At 45.2% G+C, this 10,277-nt stretch overlaps 1 protein-coding gene across 1 annotated transcript in view; it reads left to right on the top strand.

Annotated features, from left to right (window-relative positions):
• The first annotated feature begins 8,073 nt into the window (after positions 1-8,073).
• The window catches only part of LOC140557020 (transmembrane protein 132C-like), a 31,717-nt gene continuing 29,513 nt past the window's right edge, over positions 8,074-10,277 (top strand). The window contains exon 1 of the mRNA XM_072681148.1: positions 8,074-8,210. The gene's annotated coding sequence lies outside the window, so the exon portion shown is untranslated. The remainder of the gene's footprint in view (positions 8,211-10,277) is intronic.

The following is a 10,277-nucleotide window of genomic DNA, read 5'->3' as shown; positions in this document are numbered from 1 at the left end:
CTGACAGCGTTTCCGTCTGAGGGTCAAACCACCTCATCCTCGGAGCCGGAGCCAGAACCAGAGCCGGAGTAGCCGTTTTGGACTCGTCCGGTTGATGTAGCAGTGTAGGAGTTCCTCATTATGGGTAATACTCTTCATCTCTCTGACTCTTCCTCTCTGCCTCTCTGTCATCTGGAGATGAATCTCTCTTCTGGAATGGAGTGATATCATCTGCTCTACTCTCCGCCTCGCCGCTAAACCATCGAGGCCTAATTAAAGACCCGTGGAGTGAAGGAGTAGAGGGAAAATGTCGCCCCCCCACCCCATCTCCCTCCATCTCCCTCCATCTCCCTGGAGGGTTAGGTACAGGCTTGGCTCTCTCAGGCCCCTCCACCTGCTTGTTATCCTGCCATCTTGGTCGGAGAGGTCTTTTTTTATTCCTTGTCATTTTCACTCCGTGGCCTTAATGATTCTCCAGCCTGCGAATCAGAGCACGCTCAAACAGAAGGTGGGCGTGGTTATTCAAATATATGCATATGAGCTGGTTGTAGTGTAATGTAGTGTAATGCGCCTCATTGGTGGAACTTTATAATAACAATAATTGATGGTTACCACCTGCAGGCACTGCTAGGCTGTTGTTAGGTCGTTGCTATACAGTTCCAATGGCATTCCTGGTGTTGCTAGGTTGTTGCTAAGCAGTTGCTGTTATATTTCAGGTGGATCTTAAGGTGTCCTAGGTGGTCGTGCTATTGTATACTAGGTGGTTGGTGCCACAGTGTATCACTATGATATATCAGTTATTACAAGGGTGCTTGCTGTAGTATTTGAGATGGTTGCTATGGTGTTGCTAGGATGTTCCTTGTTGGTTGAAATATAGTATACCATGTGATTGCATAGGCCGTTGCTGTGGCATTTCAGGTGGTTGTTATGGTGTTGCTAATATGTTTCTTGGTGGCTTCACTATAGTTGCTGGTTGCTGTGGTATCTCATGTGGTTGTCAGGTGTTTCTATGTGGGTGCTACGGCGTATTACTATACACTCAGTTATTACAAGGGAGGTTGCTGTAGTATTTGAGGTGGTTGCTATGGTGTTGCTAAGATGTCCCTTGGTGGTTGCGCTACAGTATACCAGGTGGTTATTAGGTTGGTTGCTGTAGTATCTCAGGTGGTTGCAAAGGGTTTCCTGGGTGGTGGTTGCTGGGGTGGTTTCTGTGGTATTATAAGCGGATGCTATGACGATGATGATGATCAGAACTCCAGGCATCTTTTATCTTCTGTCAGGTTCTGCTACCTTTCAGAGAAGCTTCCGGTCCGGCCGTGTGTCCGTCGATCTGGACAGGCAGGTCGACATGTTGCTGATTGGTGGAGATGAGGGAGGGGCACAACGCAAGCACAACGCAAATACACATTATTCATTCACAGCTTTCAGAAAGGAGATGTTCGGGCTGCAGAATGACAGAGTGTCTGCCCCTGTACGTCAGTAGAGCCGAGTACGCGGCGGCAGGAGGAAGGGTCTAGCCCCCGGAAGCTGCACAGAGAGCTGTGGGGGTCGCTGGGATGTAACCCAACCTGAATACATTATTCAGAACGAACAGTGAATCTATTCTGCACAGGTATGAATACCCAGGCACAGCACGGTCCCCTTATCACTGCTATTATTCTACATTCATTCAATTCGATGCTTTTTTTTTTTTTTTTCTGAAGGTCCCTCTGAATGGCTTCATCTGCATGTGATTATTATCCATAACTCCACAAGATCTCCGCTTGCCCAAACAAAATCCCATAATTCATAACCTCAACCGCAGCCTAATTCATCCCCAAAACAATCAAGAGCAAACAAGAAATATCTGCCTTGGAAGATTCACTGTACAGGACAAAAGTATTGGGATACATGCTCAGTCAATTTGTTTCTTCCAAAAAACATTACAATCGGAGGTCAGGATGGTATCCTGCTGGAGTAACTGTCTCTACCGTCCACGGAGGACGGCTTTCTGCTAGATTCCGGAAGAGCATTGCTGTGAGAGTTCAATGACAAGAGTGTTAGTGAGGTCAGGATGAGGTCAGGATGGTGCACCAACCATCATTCCACGTTTCTTCCACTTTCACTGCTCCACAGCTGCTCCTCAAGGCTTGGGGTCTTTATACCCCCTCCATCCCTAGTTCTATTCTATTGCCAATACTTCAAGCTGTGTGCATGCATTTGCACATCTGTGTCAGCAAAGTAGCTGAATGTATTCACTAGAATGGCTGTCCACAAACTTTTGGACATATTAAATGCATACTTCCTTCCAAAAAAATAAAAAAAATAAACCATATTTCTTCACAACAAAACGTGACGAGGTGATAAATTTCTTTCGGAAATATCCGAAATTTCTTTTGCATTAGTGTGACTAGTGTTTTCCCTCTCGATTTTGCGTGACGGGGTGGTTGGGCGGAGCTTGACGGACTCTGTCTAGCAACAAATAAACAAGATTTTACTGGAAATAAGATTCACCTGATCCGCTCGACATATGGCAGCAACGAGCCGAAGCGGCCAATGCGGCGCCTCTGTATCGATGCCTATGGCCACAGCGGCTCAAATGATGTCACTTCCTCCTTGTGATGCCTTTTTTAAAGCAACAGTACATTATTAACACCCAAAACTAGACAGTGTGACGGGGTGGTAAGTCAAACAGTTTGTCCGAAAAGACTGTTATGATTATTTGGTGATATTTTCGATGGTCAGTAGGGAAGGTCAGAGGGCATGCACTAATTAAAAAAAAAAATATATATATATATATAAATATATATATATATATATATATATATATATATATATATATATATATATATATACATATATATATATATAATATTTAATATTTAAAATGAAGAATGTTCACATGCATCATCATTTGAACGAGCTTTAAGCTTCGGAAACGTTTTGGAAACGTAGCCTCATGAATCACTATCATGTCAGCCGTGGAGTTTTCATATGGCTCGGGCCCTACTCGGAACACAGTGAGCAGATCGATCTTACCGGGAGTACGACTCCTGCACTGCCTGTGCTCCTCTATTCTCCTCCGAAATGAAGCGAGGAGCGGGGGAGGAGGGGGAGTTTGCTGCTAATAGCCATGTTTGACATTGAGGAATTAAGATCATTATATTGGATTTGTGTTCAGTGTGGGATGCATGACTGTGATTATTTCCCACCTTTACAATATACAATAGAATTTATTTGACAGTGTCATGAAAGGGCGAAGGGAGAAGATCTATAAAGCCTAAGGCCCGCGTGAGGACGGGCTGAATTAGCGGCGGGTGGGCGTGTGAAAAATGAAGCGAGGAGCGTTTGTGTTTTCAGAGGGTTGAGATCGCAAATCCTTCTTATGCTCTGATAGAAGGAGGGCAACACGTACACACACATACACGGATCAGCCATAACATTAGCACCACTAACTGGTGGAGTGAAGAACATCATTGATTATCGCCGGTCAAGCGGTGGCTGGAGGTGGCAGGCGTAAAACTTCTGGTCGGATCTCCAAAACATCAGTGTTACTGCGACGCTGTGGTGAGCACCTGCCAGAGGTGCTCCAGGAAAGGACACCCTGTGAACTGTGTGTGGCATCAGGACACCTAAGGCTCAGTGATGCTCATGGAGGCCTCATGGAGCTCAAAGGATCTGCTGGAACGTCTGAGGGTGTCCAGATACCACAGGACACCTTCAGAGGTCTTGTGGAGTCCGTGCCTCGAATGGTCAGATCTGTCATATAAATATTATATTTATTTATAAGTATGTCAGGCATTCAGGTGGTTCTTGAAGTTGCTCTCATGGCTGGAGAACCCTTGGAGAACCCTCTTTCTTAGAGCGTGGAGATCACATAAAGCCAGTAGTTGGTTATTTTGCATGTCAGTCAAATTGCACTGTACCTTCCTGCCAAAGTAGGCGGTTCCGGGCCTTGGCGCTATAGAGTGGCTGGAACCTGGGTCAGTTGGATGTGGTTGAGACTTTACAGGGACAGGGTTTTGTCCAAAAGTACCGAAAGAACCACAGCATGTCCCCATCCAGTCATCCCATCATAGCCGTAGCCCTGCATCGCCAGCAGCTCAGCCCTCACACTCCATCATAAATCCCGGCGTTAGCCCCAGGGCTTGCCCTGTGGCCAGGCGAGTGTATATCTCATTAATTCCCAGTGGGGGCGAGCGAGGGGTGTGTGTTCTGCAGTCAGAGTGCTGTGTGTTCTGCGGTGAGTCTGGACACCCGGTGGCCTCAGTAATCACTGCGTCTATGGCCGACCGCCAGCTCCATCGTTATGCGCTCTGATGTCCGGCTGGGGCTTATTACAGATGCATACAGCTTCGCAGTGCTAACGGCTAATGTGCTAGGGCTCCCCTTTAGCCTGCCGAGAGGCTGTTAACCCCCCTCCTGGATACAAATGGCAATGCACACCCCTTAAATTGCTGTTGAGATAAGGGTTGGAAACCATTGGCCCAGGGAAAGCCATCCCTCAAAACTCAGCGTCAGATCAAGAAGACTGGTGAGGGAATCTGCAGAGATGCCAACGATCACGCTGAAGGAGCTGCAGAGTTCAGTGGTGGAGAGTGATGGTCCAGCAGTTCACCATATCAAGAGCTCTATCAAGAGCATCCGTGAAGCATGGTGGTGGTGGCAGCATCATGTTGTGAGGATGCCTTTCCTTAGTGGGGGCTGGGCATCTTGTTAGAAGGGAACATATATGGACAAAAGTATTGGGACACCTGCTCATTGTTCATTGTTTCTTCTGAAATCAAGGGTATTAAAAGAGTTTGTCCGGTTTCTGTTGGAGTAACAGTCTCTGCAGTCCTGGGTAGAAGGCTTTCTACTAGATTGTGGAGAAGCATTGTTGTGAGCATTTGATTGCATTCAGCGACAAAAGCATCAGTGAGTTCAGAATGTTGAACGATGATCACCACTCCATCTCATGATCCCTAGCTCCCCAAAGCTATCCCAAAAAGAAAAGTATTGGATGGAGCACCAACCATTCATCACTCCAGAGAAACTGCTCCACAGCTCCTTAATGCTGGGGGGCTTTATACCCCTCTACTAGCCCACGCCTGGCATTAGGCAGCATGGTGCCAAAAGGTTCATGTTTACTGTATCTGCTCCAGAGGGTCCTATTCTATAAGCTCTTTCGTCCATACCCTTGATTTTGGGTGAAACGATAAACCAGCAGGTGTCCAAATACTTTTGTCCAAGTCCGAAGTGAAAGGGAGCGGTGTGGGCGGTGGGTTTTTGGACTGTGTGTGATGTTGGAAATGTAAAAGTGTGGAGAGAGAGCGGATGAGGGAGTGTGTGAGGGATGTCTGTGTGTGTGTGTGTGTGTGTGTGTGTGTGTGTGTGCATATGCAAATTAGTGTTTGCGTACACGATGATCCTGCCGTACCAGCTTACGCAAATGCATTTAGTCATTTCAGCTTTTTCTCCAAAGCAGACTCTCTGCTCTTCAGTGGCCTTAAAAACTTCTCCTCCCTCAGTCGTTCACTGCTGCTCTCACTCTTTTCTCTCTCTGAATGATTCACAACCACACACACACACACACACACACACACACACACAATGCACTCTATCATTTATACCTCATTCTTAGCAAGGCTTATTAAAGCACAGCTTGCATCCCTGCCAGACAAGAAGAAGAAAGGAAGAAAGAAAGACAGCAAACACCAAAGACACAACTTCTAGGATCACGTCGGGAGTGTGTATGAGTGTGTACGAGTGTGTATGAGTGTGTCGGCGGTCTGTACAGGCAGCAGTGGGTCTCCAGCCAACGTTGACATGATCCCCGAATTAAACAGAAGTGGGGTTCTTTCATGCTATTACAAAAGCTACGCTAAGACAGCCTCCGAGAAACAGATCGGCTTAAAAATAGAAGAAGAAGAGAAAAAAAAAGCCGAGCCGAGACGTCAGGACCCTCGTGTATTTTCCGCTTTCCTTCCCCCGAAATCTATTGAATGTGGGCTGGAGCGGAAGAAGAGCAAGGCCGGCGGAAAATGAAAAATAACAAGAGAGAAAAGGACTTGCCGAGATGAGCCTGTCATTAGCCATTCAATACAGATTAGCTTGTCATCTCTTTCAGCTCGAAGGGGAAAAATGAGATGGGAAAACAGAGGAGGGTGGGCGGGGGGGTTGGGGGTAAGAGGGCAGCTGAGGGCTGTTTGCAAGAGTAACAGTCAAGAGTTCACTCAGATTTGGACTGATTGGACGGCTGTTTAGCAAGTGTTTGAAGCCACAGCTCACTTCCCAGCTCCGCTCTAGAGCAGTGGTCCCCACCCTGAACCCTGTCCTGCACATTTTAAGGGGGCCTTCAACTCAGGAGGGACTTGTTAATGAGCTGATTAGCTGGACCAGGTGTGGATCAGGAGGTCTTCCATGACCAGAGTTGGAAATCACTGGCCTACACAAAGACTCCCCCTCTAAAATGTCCAGCGACAGACCAAGAAGAAGACTGCTGAGGGAATCTACAGAGAGGCCAACAATCACTCTGAAGGAGCTGCAGAGTTCAGTGGTTGAGGCTGAAGTGTAGGTCCACATCTGGAGTTTTCCAGAAAGCATCTCAGAGCTACTCATCAAAAGTGTGGGATAGGGTTGTTAAAACTGAAGGACATACACTATCTGTCCAAATGTTTGTGGACACCCCTTCTAATTAATGCTTTCAGAGAACAAGTAGTGCCAATAGAATAGGACTCTCTGGAGCAGATAAAAAAACATGAGCCTATTGACACCATGTTGCCTAATAATGCCAGGCGTGGGCTAGAAGAGGGGTATAAAGCCCCCCCAGCATTGAGCTGTGGAGCAGTGGAAGAACTGTGTTCTCTGGAATAATGGATGGTGGAGCTCCATCCAGTACTTTTGGGATGAGTTGGGGAGTTGGGAATGGTGATCAATCATTCAACATTCTGACACTAACTTGTCGCTGAATGCAATCAAATCCTCACAGCTATGCTAATCCAAAGTGTAGTAGAAAGTCTTTCTTCTTCCCTGGACAGTAGAGACAGTTACTCCAACAAAAGGACCCTTGATTTCGTAAGAAACAAAGAATATGCAGATGTCCCAATACTTTTGTCCGTATATTGTATTTCCCACCAGTCTTTTAGCAGGCCTAGCTTGTCATCTCTGTCAGGTTCAGGGCGGTTAGCGAAAGAGCAGTAGTCCGGATGTCGGCTCGGCTTGCGTGGCCCGAGCGGGCATAGTGAGGGTCTGAGGCTCCATTGAGGCTATAATGGTCTCAATTATCTGTGTATGGATGTGTGTGTGTGTGTGTGTGTGTGTGTGTGTGTGTGCGCGCTTCAGTGGCTCGATGGCTGAAAGGTTAAGGACTCGAGCTGTTTCTGTTCTAATGAAGTCGTTGTGACACCCGGAGCTGCCAACTGATACACCACTCTGCTGAGATCACAGCTCACAGCTCTCTCCAGACTGCTCTCGCTCTCGCGCTCGCGCTCCGGGTTCCGGCTTCTCTCCAGCTTTGCTCCGGCTTTGCAGCAGGGAACCTTCCCGAAACAGACCTTGCGTCACGCTGCGGGCGTCACAGTTGAGTGTTACGGTAGTAAGCTAATGCAATAGTAGCCTAGGTTTTCGCTGTGTGGTCACAAGGGTGTTACCTGCTGGTTGCTATGATGTTGCTAGGTGGTTGCTATGGTCGCTATCTCAGGTTTTGTCCTGAGAAAAATGTTTTAGCTAGGTGATTGCAGTGGTATACCAGGTGGTTGCTATAGGGTTGGTAAGTAGTTACTAGGTGGATGCTATGGTGTTGGTAGGTGATTGCTATAATGCTATGATGTTGCTAGGTGGTTACTATCTCAGGTTTGGTCCTGAAATGTCCAGAAAAATGTTTAAGCTATGTGATTGCAGTGGTATACGAGGTGGTTGCTATAGGGTTAGTAAGTAGTTACTTGGTGGATCTCATGGTGTTGCTAGGTGGTTGCTATTGTATCTCAGGTTTTGTCATAAAAGGTCCAGAACATCATACCAAAGAACCTCCTCTCCACACTGTAGCCCGTGGCTTGATTGGCGTACCACAGCTGAGGGGCGGGGCTGCTCAGACCGTACTGTAAACACTCCCTCCTCTTTTCTTTCAGGACACCGAGATTTTGAACACAGCCGTGCTGAACGGCAGGACAGTGGCCGTGCCGGTAAAAGTGGTGACGGTGGCGGTGGACAGTACCATTACTGACGTGTCGGACATTGTGGGATGCCGGTCAACAGACGAGGACGTGGTGAAGGTCAGTGAAGCGAGCCCTGTTACCTGTTGTAGCCACTTTTATATTATATATAATACATGATCTTCAATTTTAAAGAAATATGGGAGATCATTTTAAACATTAGAAAGAAAATAAATTTGAGAATGTTTTGAAACATTTGGAAAAAAGCTGAAGCAATTTGGAAAGTTTGGGATTTTTTGTAATTTGTTTAGAAATTTAGAAACTTTTTTGGAAATTGTTTTAGAAATTGAAAGTTTAAATGTAATTTCTTTCTAGAAAAAATGTTTTGGGGTTTTTCTGTGTTTTTTTATACATTTTAGATTTTTTTAAATAAAAGAAATTTAACAATTTTAGGAAATTTTGAACGTTATAGGAAAATAAATTGGGCATTTTGAAAATTTTTCTATACAGTAATTTTTTTTGGAAAATTCCAAATTTTGGTAATTTTGGGAAATTTTGGAAGAAAGAAATCACAAAAAGCATTTTCATTCATCATGCCAGATTTACATTTTGTCAAAAACTGAAAAACACCACAAATGGAGATGCACGTCTAAACATAAGATTTTACATCCAGAAAAGATGTAGGACCAAGCATATCCCTCTGAGACAACAGGACTGAGATATGTTCAAATGAACTCCTTCATCAAACGAATCCTGCCTTAATTCTTACTCACAAACCACGTAACCCACCTACAGCTCTGACTTCAGTAGAACAAACCATTAAGAAGCTCCAGATCCAAACAAAGAACACGAGTCTGGAGAACCTCTGTCCAGTTATTTGATGATGAGTAGAAGAACAAGAGAACGACCCTGACAGAACTTCACTGGAGGTACGAAACCAATCACAGAACCATGACAGAGCTAAAATGCTTGACACAACAGCTTCTAATGGTTGTTTTAATAAGTCGTGAAGTCCCTCCACGTCTTATTGACTCATTGTCATGTTGGAGAACCTTCTCCGCATGGTGCCACAGAAGCTCACGGTCCAGACGTGACGCAAGACGAGCGATTCGTTCTTTCTTCTCCTTCTTCAGAGCTTGCAGAAAGCACTGCGTCTGACCTTCATCACCCTGGAGACACTATTCAATCACAGGGAATATAAGCTTGATTACGGGCTTCAGAAGCTCCGAGCATTGTGACTAAACGTAGCAAAGACGCTCAGAAAAGTCATTATTTTGTTGCTTTCTTGGAAACAAGGTTCAGATTTATGCTGAATGCAACCAAATCCTTACAGCAATGCTTCTCCAAAATCTAGTAGAAAGCCTTCCCCCATTGACAGTGGAGACAGTTACTCCAACAAAAGCAGGGTCAGCTCTTTTTAATAGCTTTGATTTTAGAAGAAACAATGAATAATGAGCAGGTGTCCCAATACTTTTGTCCATTTCGTGTATTTTTACGGGTTTGGTTTGGGGGCTTGCATGATTATACGTCTCGCTGCTGAACTAAACTAGACTGTAGAGGAAAGAACACTCTATTTTCTGCATTGCGAGGCGAGAAGCTGCCGGTTTAGTGCTCCCAGAGTGTGTTTTGATGGGATACACACATTTTTGGAAGCCGCGCAGGGGTAAACACACTGAATATGCAAAATATCATATGCCCAGCCTTTATCGCTGCTGACATCACCCATGTTTTACCTCCTTGATGAAGGTTACGTAAGGCACTCCAGCAAAACACGCTCATGTTCAGAGTCGTCAGAGGATTAGACATCAATACAGCTCACCTTTACAACTGCTGACAGATCAGTTTCACCATCCTGTACTAATGTCATTACATAATGGAGCTGCTGTGCTGATTTGGGTTTATTCTAATGTTATATAGAGTTAATTACAGGTAGACACTCTCACTGACCACTGACTTTATGCTGATTTGGGTTTATTCTAATGTTATATAGAGTTAATTACAGGTAGACACTCTCACTGACCACTGACTTTATGTTTATTTGGGTTTATTCTAATGTTATATAGAGTTAATTACAGGTAGACACTCTCACTGACCACTGACTTTATGCTGATTTGGGTTTATTCTAATGTTATATAGAGTTAATTACAGGTAGACACTCTCACTGACCACTGACTTTATGTTTATTTG

This window comes from Salminus brasiliensis, chromosome 6 (assembly GCF_030463535.1).
Source record: "Salminus brasiliensis chromosome 6, fSalBra1.hap2, whole genome shotgun sequence".
Classification (NCBI taxonomy): Eukaryota; Metazoa; Chordata; class Actinopteri; order Characiformes; family Bryconidae; genus Salminus; species Salminus brasiliensis.
Note: the sequence above shows the minus strand (reverse complement) of the source record. Positions and strands in the feature narration are given on the sequence as shown.